We start from the raw sequence: 10,448 nt of genomic DNA, 5'->3' as shown, positions 1-10,448 counted from the left end.
ACACACCATATCACCCTCTCACACCACACCACACCACACGCCATACTACCCTCTCACACCACACCTCACCACACACCATATTACCCTCTCACCTCACATCACACCACACACCATATTACCCTCTCACACAACACCACACATCATAACCCCACTCACCTCACCCCACTACACACCATATTACCCTCTCACATCACACCACACCACACACCATATCACTCTCTCACACCCTCCCTCACACCACACCACACACCATATCACCCTCTCATACCACACCTCACCACACACCATATCACCCTCTCATACCACACCTCGCCACACGCCATATTACCCTCTCACCTCACATCACATCACACACCATATTACCCTCTCATCTCACACCACACACCATATTACCCTCTCACACCACACCACACACCATATTACCCTCTCACACCACACCACACACCATATTACCCTCTCACATCACACCACACCACACACCACATCACCCTCTCACACCACACCTCATCCCACCACACACCATAATACCCTCTCACACCACACCACACCACACACCATATCACCCTCTCACACCACACCACACCATACACCACATCACCTTCTCACACCACACCACACACCATATTACCCTCCCACACCACAGCTAACCCCACCACACACCATAGCACCCTCTCGCACCACACCACACATCATATCACCCTCTCACACCACACCACACTATGTCTGCCTCTCACACCACACCACACAACATCACCCACACACCACACGTAAGGCATGAACTGAAGCCCCTGAAACTCCCGCATCTAGTACTTTTGTACTTATAACTATGTGGTAGGTGAGGGCGCTCACCATCCACTCACTCGATGTAGTGCTGCTCTCGGGTGTCCGCCCTTTTCTCTCCTCCATCCTTCTTTCCTTCCATCGTCTTCTGTCTTTCTTTCCTTCATTCTTTCCTCGTCCTTCTGCCTACGGGTGACTTTACACTCCCTCTTCCCCGCTGAAGGGGGGTCACCTTGGAGTGGTGGCGGGGCTTTAAGTGTGGCTGGCAGTGCCACCTACTTCGGAGGCATGCCTACCTTTGTAGGGTTCATTTGTCAGTCTTGCGGACCAAGCGGTGGCTGAATTGGTAGAGAGGCGGCTTGCAGTCCTGATGGACCCAGGTTCGAATCCCGGCTGGGGCAGGGAACAGTTTAAGGATTTGAATTTCATAAAAGCAGACTTTCCTGATTTACCAGATAACCCGCCGACATGTCATAAAAGTACCCCCGCTAATACCAATACACCAGTCCTGTATATGACAGCCCTAGCATGTATTCAATATGGACGGTGAGTGTTAGCGCCGAAGTGGTGACATGTAGAGAGGTGTATGGTATGTAGGAGGACTACTGGGCCTTGAGAGCAGGCTGTGAAGCCTATGCCCAGAAATCGGACACATAAAAAAAAAAAAAAAAAAAGCACCCCCTACATCACTGGTGGAGGAGGCCTGCTGGCGATGTTAGTCCCTGCCCACTTGACATCTAGGGCAGGACTGTTGCCTCCCCACGTGTTTGCCGTGCACGTGGTCCCGTAATGCTGGGAGACGGGAGTCCTGGGGGTTGAGCGATGCTGCACGATGCGCCCTGCAGCTAGTGCTACACCTCTTTGGTCCCTTATTCTGGCTAGACAGGCGGCTTGGTTGGGCCCGACCAGGTCAATCAGCTGGTCATGCATTGGCTAGAGTCAAGTGAGCACTGGGGGGCCTGGTGGCTCCTATCGTCCTGGGGTCACCCTTGTCCAGGTCCCCCGTTGGTTACCCGCGTATACTCCCCTGCTACCCCTGAGGTCGCCTGTGGCGTCTGGCCTCCCCTTGCTGAGCTCCGTGGTGGGTGGGGGGGTGGGAGAATGAAGTTTTTGTGTTTATTGATATGGATAAGAGTAATGTGCCCCAACCTGCCTCTCTCCCAGACCTAAGCACGTCTTCTCAGCCTTCACTTATAGCCACTCTGGAGCCCTTTCAGGTCCCACGTGGCTCCACAGGGGATTCAGCCTCGCCTGCCTTGCCTCCCCAGTCCAGTTGCTCCCGTAACAGGGGTCGCAGGCAGGGAACAAGGAGTGTACCTGGCCCTCAGGGACCCCATGTTGGAGATTCAGATAATTTTTTGATTGCTCCTCCTCCTGCACCTTTTGTCAAGTTCATAGTTGTTCGTGGCCCTGCTGGGGTGGACCTCCAAAGGTGCGATATTTTTCACACACATTGAGAGCTTGTCGCTGCTTGTGGTGCCGCCCCTAAAGTGGTTCCACAGGCTGATGGCAGTTTGTTGGTGGTGTCTGACCCTTCTCAGAGTTCAGCCGTTCTATCTTTGTCCATGCTTTCTGGTCAGTCTGTTACATGCTCTCCCCATGCTTCCTTGAATCATTCTCGTGGCGTTATGTATGCTAAGGAATTGCTGATTTACGATAAGGCTCGCCTTGTTGAAGAGTTTTCAGCCCAGAATGTGATAAAGGTTGAGAGGATTCAGAAGAAGATGAATGGTGACCTTGTGCCAACTCCATCCTTGGCTGTGACTTTTGATTCACTGAGCCTCCCTGCTGTTCTTAACGCTGCATGGTACCGATACAGAGTTAGGCCCTATGTCCCTATGCCTCGTAGGTGTTTCCACTGTCAGAGCTTGGGTCATATTGGTCGAACTTGTAGCTGCCTTGTCCTGGGCCTTCCAGGAGTCTGTGTGTCATGTGGTTTAGATTGTCATGAGGGTGTGGAATGCCCTGGTCCTGTATCTTGTGTCAACTGTGGTGGTGAGCACCCCGCTTCTTCAAAATCTTGTGATCGTTACAAAATGAACATGAAATTCTGTCTCTCAGAGCCATGGAGAGGCTGAGTTTTATCGAAGCTAAGGATTGTGTCATGTCTATGTATGTCCGCCCAGGTGTCCTTTGCTTCTATTCTTTCTAGGTCAAAGCCTGTTGTGTGCCGTCGTGGAGCCCCTGCTCCTCATTCTGACCATCCTCCTCATCCCTTGTCAGATACTGGACGTTCTACTTCTCCTCGTGGTCTCCTAAGGACTCCAGTACCTTTGCAGTCTGAATCTCGTGCAGCTGCTGCTCCTGTACCAGCTGATACTCCTGTACCAGCTGCTACTACTGTACCAGCTGAAACTCCTGTATCGGCTGCTGCTCCCACACCGACTGCTGCTCCTGTACTATCTGCTCGCTCTGCTACTGTCCAGTTTTCTCTACAGTGTGCCTCTACAGTTTCTAGTGTTTCAAGTTCTGGTGTAGAGATGGAGGTTGCATCTGCCAACCTCAAATGGGTTAGGAGTGAGGAGTCTTTGGGTGACTCCCCTCCTTCTAAGGTTCAAACTTCTGTACCACATGAGGATTCTGAGGGGGCTCTTCACTCGACAACCCAGGCAGTGGCGGCGTCTAATGGCCATATTCTAAAACTGTGGGAAGGCGTTCGCCTTGCCCTATCCATATCTTTTGGTAGTCTCAACGCACGAAAGGGAGAGCGTTCCCCGGTGAACGGGAGAGGATTACCACAGCGTTGTGCTGGAATACGTCGGAAGTCTCATAGCACCCCTTTGCATGCCCCCTCGTCATATTATAGCAGCCTTATGCAAAGAAAACTATGTAGAATTTGAAGGACCCTATGGTGTGTGTGATGGGAATTTTAATTTAATGATAAGAACATCGTGTATAGAAAAAAAAATAAGCATTTAATATTTGTATCATTTTTAAAAGACTTCACTGCTTCTCTGGAGATGGTTAATTTATGACGAGATGAAAACAAAGAAGAGATACTGTATCCACTTCCATTTTATTTATCAATATTTCTAACAAGCTGTTTATCAGATATGGTGCATGATACTTTAAAATTAGTTTGATTTGTACGTGAAATAATTCCTACAGTAAAGAATGGCCGAGTACGAGCTAAACAGACGACTGGTGGACAGCCAGTTAGTTTGAATTATGAAGTCTCGTGTTTGCTTTCGGTGAGCTTTTGCAAGTCCGTACTGTTTTGTTGTGGCTTGGCAATGTATTTTTCTGGTGTATTTTGGTGTGATTTGAACGAATTTGGCTTTTATTTTCGGTGTTCGTGATTGGTTTTCTAATTAACCCCCCCCCCCCAGTGTCTTGAGGGGTGGGATTTCAGGATTCTGGGTGGGAAGAATGGCAAAAACAAGCATTTGGGGCAGAAAAATAGTCAAAATCGGTATGACCAGCCAAGGTGTATTCGTAGGGTTATTACTGACCGCATGAACTCTTTTGAAGCTATGTCTAACACCGAAGTTTTCCTGCGGTACAGGTTCTCCAAATCCTGTATGCACTCTTAAACTGAATATTTAAGAACAAATGCCAGTCTTTAATAACAGAAGAGGTAAGAATTGCAAACACGAATAGATTATATTGTGTGTGAATCATAGAAACTGTCATATGTATTGTTTTTATTTTAAGATTTTAAATTTTATAACTAATCAGTGTTGCCAACTCTTTGCTGCGCCTACCCATACAAAGGGGTGCGCTCTCCCTCTTTCAAGATTACCACTTACGTTGAAGGCGCGAGCTTCCACCTCGAGCAGAGTGAGGGAAGGGTAACCCTTGCTCTCAGTTTCAAGACTATGGGCGTAAGTCAGTGGGTGTTCGTGATGGTCTTTCTAGGATTCCAGTCCCTGCCTCTTGCTCAGGTGTGGCGGGGTCTGGGTCTTTAGATACTCAAAGGCTTCGGTTGCTTGCTCTCTCTGATCCATCACCCAGCAGCCAACCTTTGGTTGATTCGGTTGGGAAGGGTTTGGTTGGCCCCAAGATGCCAGCTGGACCCCCCCGTGGGTGTGTGGACGAGGCAAGTGAGTCCTCCAGGAAGGTCTCTGTGCCTCAGGCTCGTTCTGGCGATGGGCAGGACGTGTCTCGGGGTAGAGGTCCTTCCACCCATGGAAACTCGAAATCCTTATTGTCTTCTTGGTTGGTGAGGAAGAGTTCCACACCTGGGAAGAAGGGCCTTCACACCCTTCCCAATGAGGTTGCTAAGTAGCCTTGGTGTTTCTCAATTCATATTATTTAACATTAATCAATATGGCTCAATCAGTACCAATCTGTCTTCAGTGGAACTGTAGAGGTGCCATGGCGAATTGGGAGGAACTGCAGTTATTACTCTCTGCTCTGAGCTTACTCTGTGTCTGTGTCCAGGAGACAATGGTGGGGGATAGACCGTTTCCTTCTATCGGGGGTATGAGGTCATCCATGCATCTCCTCCTGGTGGTCACAGCGGTGGATGTGTCATTTTGTGCTGATCTGAAGTCCCCTTTATTTTCTTTGCATTACAGTCTCCCCTTCAAGTTCTAGTGGTACAGATGCACGTTGGGAGGTGCTATACCATCTGTTGTCTGTACTTTCTACCTTCCATCCCTGTTATGCATGCTGATCTGGAGACCATTATGTCAACTTTTACCCCCTTTTCTACTCCTTGGTGACCTTAATGGTCGCCATCCTTTGTGGGGCGACTCATTTTCAAATCCCTGGGGTGATCTTCTTGCCTCTTTGGTTGGGGATTTAGATTTGGTTGTCCTAAACGATGGAAGGCTGACCCATTTTCATGTTCAGACTGGCACGTATTCTGTCATTGACCTTACCATCTCCTCTGATTGTGCCCTTGATTTTTCTTGGGAGGTTTTGGATGATCTGCATGGTAGTGACCATTATCCTGTGTTGGTCCAGACTACTCACTCTGTTCCTGCAGCCCGTATGCCAAGCTGGTGTCTGGATAGGGCTGATTGGTCTCTCTTTGAGGAACTACCAGTATGTGTATTTGCCTACAAGGTTACTGATTTTTCAACTATCGATGATGCTGAACGTTATTTTACTAAGACTCTTTTCTCAGCAGGGGTTCATTCCATCCCACGGACTTCTGGTGTTTTTTCCCGGAGACCTATGCCATGGTGGAATGATGACTGCTCTATAGCAGAAGGAGCTTACAAAGTGACTGCCTGTTGGTATTTTGCCAATCGTGATGTTGTTTTTCTAAAAATCCAATTTCACAAAGCACAAGCTCACCATAGATGGGTCATGAAGAATGCTCGCATGTTCTACAGTTACATCCTCTACTCCAATGCCTATGGTGTGGAAAAAGGTACACAAGATTACTGGCAGGTTTTCCCCCCTCCTCCCCACCGGTGTTGCAACTTCATGGAAATCTTGTGTCTGCACCAGATGCAGTAGCCTCTGCTCTTGCAAATCAGTTTTGTGCTGTTTCAAAAAAGGAACATTCTAAGTCATGTGCTAGCTTTCGTAGAAATCAGGAAAGGCTGGGTCTTGACTTTCGCTCTTGTGGCAGAGAGCCATATAATTTAGACTTCAGCCTCCGTGAGCTGCATGCTGCCCTCTCGGAGCGTGGTGACACTGCTCCTGGTCCTGGCGACATTCCATACGCTCTGCTCCGTCATCTGCCGACAGAATCAACACAGTTTTTATTGGACCTTTTTAATAGGGTTTGGAGTGAGGGCTTTATTCCCAAGAGTTGGAAGTTGGGTATTGCCCTCCCCATTCCCAAGCTGGTAAGGACCACTCCCATGTCTCCAACTATCGCTCTATCACCTTAACATCGTGCATGTGCAAGCTTTTTGAAAAGATGGTCAATGTCAGGCTTGTGTGGTTCCTAGAGAAGGGTTGCTTTCTCTCTCCTTCGCAGAGTGGCTTCCGTAAATTATGGCGAACTTCGAACAATCTTATCAGGCTCGAGGCATCTATCTGTGAAGCTTTTGCCTCTAAGCATCATCTTGTGGCTATGTTTTTTAACCTTGAGAAGGCTTATGACACTGCCTGGCACCATGGCATCCTCCAACAACTTCAAGCCTTTGGTTTACGTGGTCAACTGCCCGTGTTGCTTGGAGACTTCTTGACAGACCGTGTGTTTCAGGTCCATGTAGGTTCTACCCTCTCTGTGCCACTTTGCCAGGAGGAAGGTGTCCCACAGGGGAGTGTCTTAAGTGTTTCCCTGTTTGCAGTGGCCATTAATGGTATTCTTGACACTGTGCCTGCTAAGGGGTATCCTCATCCCTTTATGTGGATGATTTGGCTATATGGTTTTCTGGCTCCCACATGTCTGCTATTGAGTGGCATATGCAACTTGTCTTGGACGAGATTTCTGCCTGGGTTGCTTCCAATGGTTTTCGGTTTTCCCCTTCTAAGACTGGCTGTACACTTTTGTAGGATGAGAGGGATACACCCGGACCCTGATCTCCAGCTTTGTGGCAAGAGACTCTGATGTGTGGCAGGGACGAAATTCTTGGGCCTGACGTTTGACCACCGTTTGACTTGGGTTTCACACTTGGAAGACCTTAAAGCATCATGTATGAAGGCTCTCAGTCTATTGAGGGTTCTGTCCCATACATCGTGGGGTGCTGATTGGGGGACACTCTTGCATTTATTTCAGGTTTTTGTAACCTCCAAGCTGTCATATGGCTGCGAGGTCTACTCCTTTGCCACAGAGTCCAGACTAAGAACTCTAGATGCTTTCTATCATGCTGGTCTTTGCCTTGCAACTGGAGCTTTTTGGTCATCTCCGATTCCCAGCTTGTTGGTGGAAGCTGGTGTGCCTCCCTTAGATATACTGTGTCAATCTGTTGCAGCACGGTGCTGGCTCCAGATTCGTCACCTTCCAGACTCACTTGTCTGTGAGTGTGTGATGCAACAGTCCTGTTTTTTGTATTATAATAGACACCCTCGCATGCCTCATCTGTTTGGGGTTCGGGATATCATGAAGGAGTTTGGTTTGTCGGCAGTACCTGTCAGTCCTATTCGGATCCCAAGGGTTGCGCCATGGAACTTGCCCAAAGTAACTTTCTGCAGGTTTTTTGCAGGCTCAAATGATTCTGTCACTCCTCAATGTCTTTTACAGTTATTTTTATAACATTCTTCTAGTCATGGCGGTTCTGTGCCTGTGTATACTGATGGCACTAAATCCGCCTCTGGTGTTGGTTTTGGAGTGGTGTTTCCTAATTTTAGCCGTGGAGGTAGTCTTCCTTTTGCTGCCTCAGTTTTTACTGCAGAGTTATCAGCTATCATTTTAGCCCTGAAGTTGATGTTTGTTCACCCTAACAATTATTTTACTTTTTTTAGCAACTTTCAAGGGGCCCTTCTGGCCCTGGACTCTTTTAACTCTTCCCATCCTATAGTTTTAGCTATTTTGGAGTGGCTGTTCCTCATTCATCGTCGGAGGAAGAGAGAGATTTCTGCCCTCACATGTTGGTGTCATAGGTAATGAAAGGGTAGATGCACTAGCTAAGGCTGCGGCTTTGCGACCTGTATGTGCTCCTTGTCCTCTACCTGCTACTGATTTACGCACTCCACTATTGTCTGCTGTTCATGTTTGTTGGCAGTTGAGGTGGGATAGCGTTCCTGTCAGCAAGCTAAAGGAAGTCACCAAGTTCGTCTCTCAAAGAGTTTGTTTTATGATGCCTCGTAAGTTAGAGACTGTTCTGGCTCCCATTCGCATTGGACATACCAAGCTCACTCATGAATTCCTCATGTGTAGAGGCATTCAGGCATTCTGTGATGACTGTTTGGTTCCCCTTACTGTCAGGCATTTGCTGGTTGAGTGTCCCAGTTTGTCGACTAACGTCGGAGGCTGCTATTGAGGCACCGAGGGGAGGGTGGTGATTACTGTCTCTCTTTGATGCTTAGGGGAGACCCTGGTTCACCTGGGGACGATGTGTTTTAATTTCTGAAGGAGGCTAGCCTTCTTCACCTTTTATGATTGCATTGCTTTTACTTTGATGTCTAGTTTTTAATATGGAGATTTGCCTTTGTAATGTTTTTATGTTTCTATTGCTTATATTTTTTGCTTATACGGCACCATACGACCTTGTTGTTGCGGTGCCATGTGTTCTATCAATCAATCAATCAATTACACTCCCTCTTCTGTCTTTCTTTCCTCTTCCTTCTGCCTGTGGGTGACTCTACAGTACACTGAGTGACAAGTCAGATGGTTTCATGTACACCAGGAAACCATTTACTACGCTGGGTGGTAACCATATAACCAAATTTTGGCGTCTGGTGGTTTAGTGAGTATTTACGGCGCTTCAATCGGATTGAGACGGTGAAGGTTTATATTCAAGGGATGGTTGAGTTTATTGCTCACGTAATGCCACTCATGGTTGAGTGACGCTGGTCACACTCATCTTAAATGTCAGAACCAACTTGCCTAGCCCCGGGCTCCTACGTTCCTCGTGGGGCAATGCAGGATTGGATGATGAGACGACATTTCTCTAGCAGAAATTCTCTCTCTCTCTCTCTCTCTCTCTCTCTCTCTCTCTCTCTCTCTCTCTCTCTCTCTCTCTCTCTCTCGACCTGATTGCATGTGAATAATTGGTTACTTTTTTTAACATTCCTTGATAGGTTATGCAGTAGTAATCCTACCTTTCAAATTTTCCATGAAAACGTCCAGAGTTCATCTACCAAAAATTATGTTTCAGTAGTTTACAATAAATTATATCTTATGCATCTACAGTTCAAAGGACGGAATGTGTTCAAGCGAGAAAGCTTGCTAGGTTATTTTAGCCAAAGAAGTGTGGCATCCCACTTAACAGATACTGGTGGACGCTTTGAAATTACTCATCTTATTTCAGAATGTGCATATTATCAGCTAATGGGCTTTCAACCCGCAAAAGCATGGCGAGTCACATTTGTGCTCAGTTTGGCGCAGTTTGGCATTTTTGAGCAACAGGGTGATTTTTAAAGATATCATTAAAGTAACATTTCATACATTTCAGAAGATATCTACCGATATACATCGATCCGTTATACAGTAGCTTTAACCCTTCGTACGCCAGGTGGAAAAACGTAACCTGCAACGCCATGTGGGGGCTTGAAAGACCCCAACTTAATTGGTGGATTTCTGCCATATGTACAAAGTTACTAATGTTAAACTTAGTAAATATGTTGCCCAGGACACGGCACATGGAGCCAGTGCACCGTGTGTCCCATTTTTCTTTTTTTTTTTCTTTTTTTAAGTAAAATTTTTTTCTTTAAAATTTTTGAAAGTTTGCACCCGTAATGAATAATGTGGCACATATTTTTGCGGGGCATCATTCTTATGCATTCAGCATGCTCCTACCATAACAAATTAATGTATTATTAGTTATGATACCGCAGAAAAAAAAATAATATCCTGAGAATAAAATGACACGAAAAATTAGGTTGAATCTATGTTCAAAACATAAGATTGACATTGATAATCAGAAAACCCCTGAATGATTTACAATAACATCAGATAAATCACTGCAGGTGTCATTTTCAGCATCAGAAATGGGAGGATCTTCTACTATCCTCCCCCCCCCCCATTGTAGAATATCTCAACATTCAAGGAAATGGCCAGTAATGTCTACTGTAGAATCTTCAAAGAAAAATAAGTTACACGGAATGCTAGGTGGGATACCGGACGGCCCCAATGAAGTTTGCGCCCGTCTAACTCCTGA

The sequence above is a fragment of the Coenobita brevimanus genome, chromosome 101, assembly GCF_032717465.1.
Source record: "Coenobita brevimanus isolate Jiangsu-jjx chromosome 101, ASM3271746v2, whole genome shotgun sequence".
Lineage (NCBI taxonomy): Eukaryota > Metazoa > Arthropoda > Malacostraca > Decapoda > Coenobitidae > Coenobita > Coenobita brevimanus.
This window is presented reverse-complemented; position numbering follows the sequence as displayed.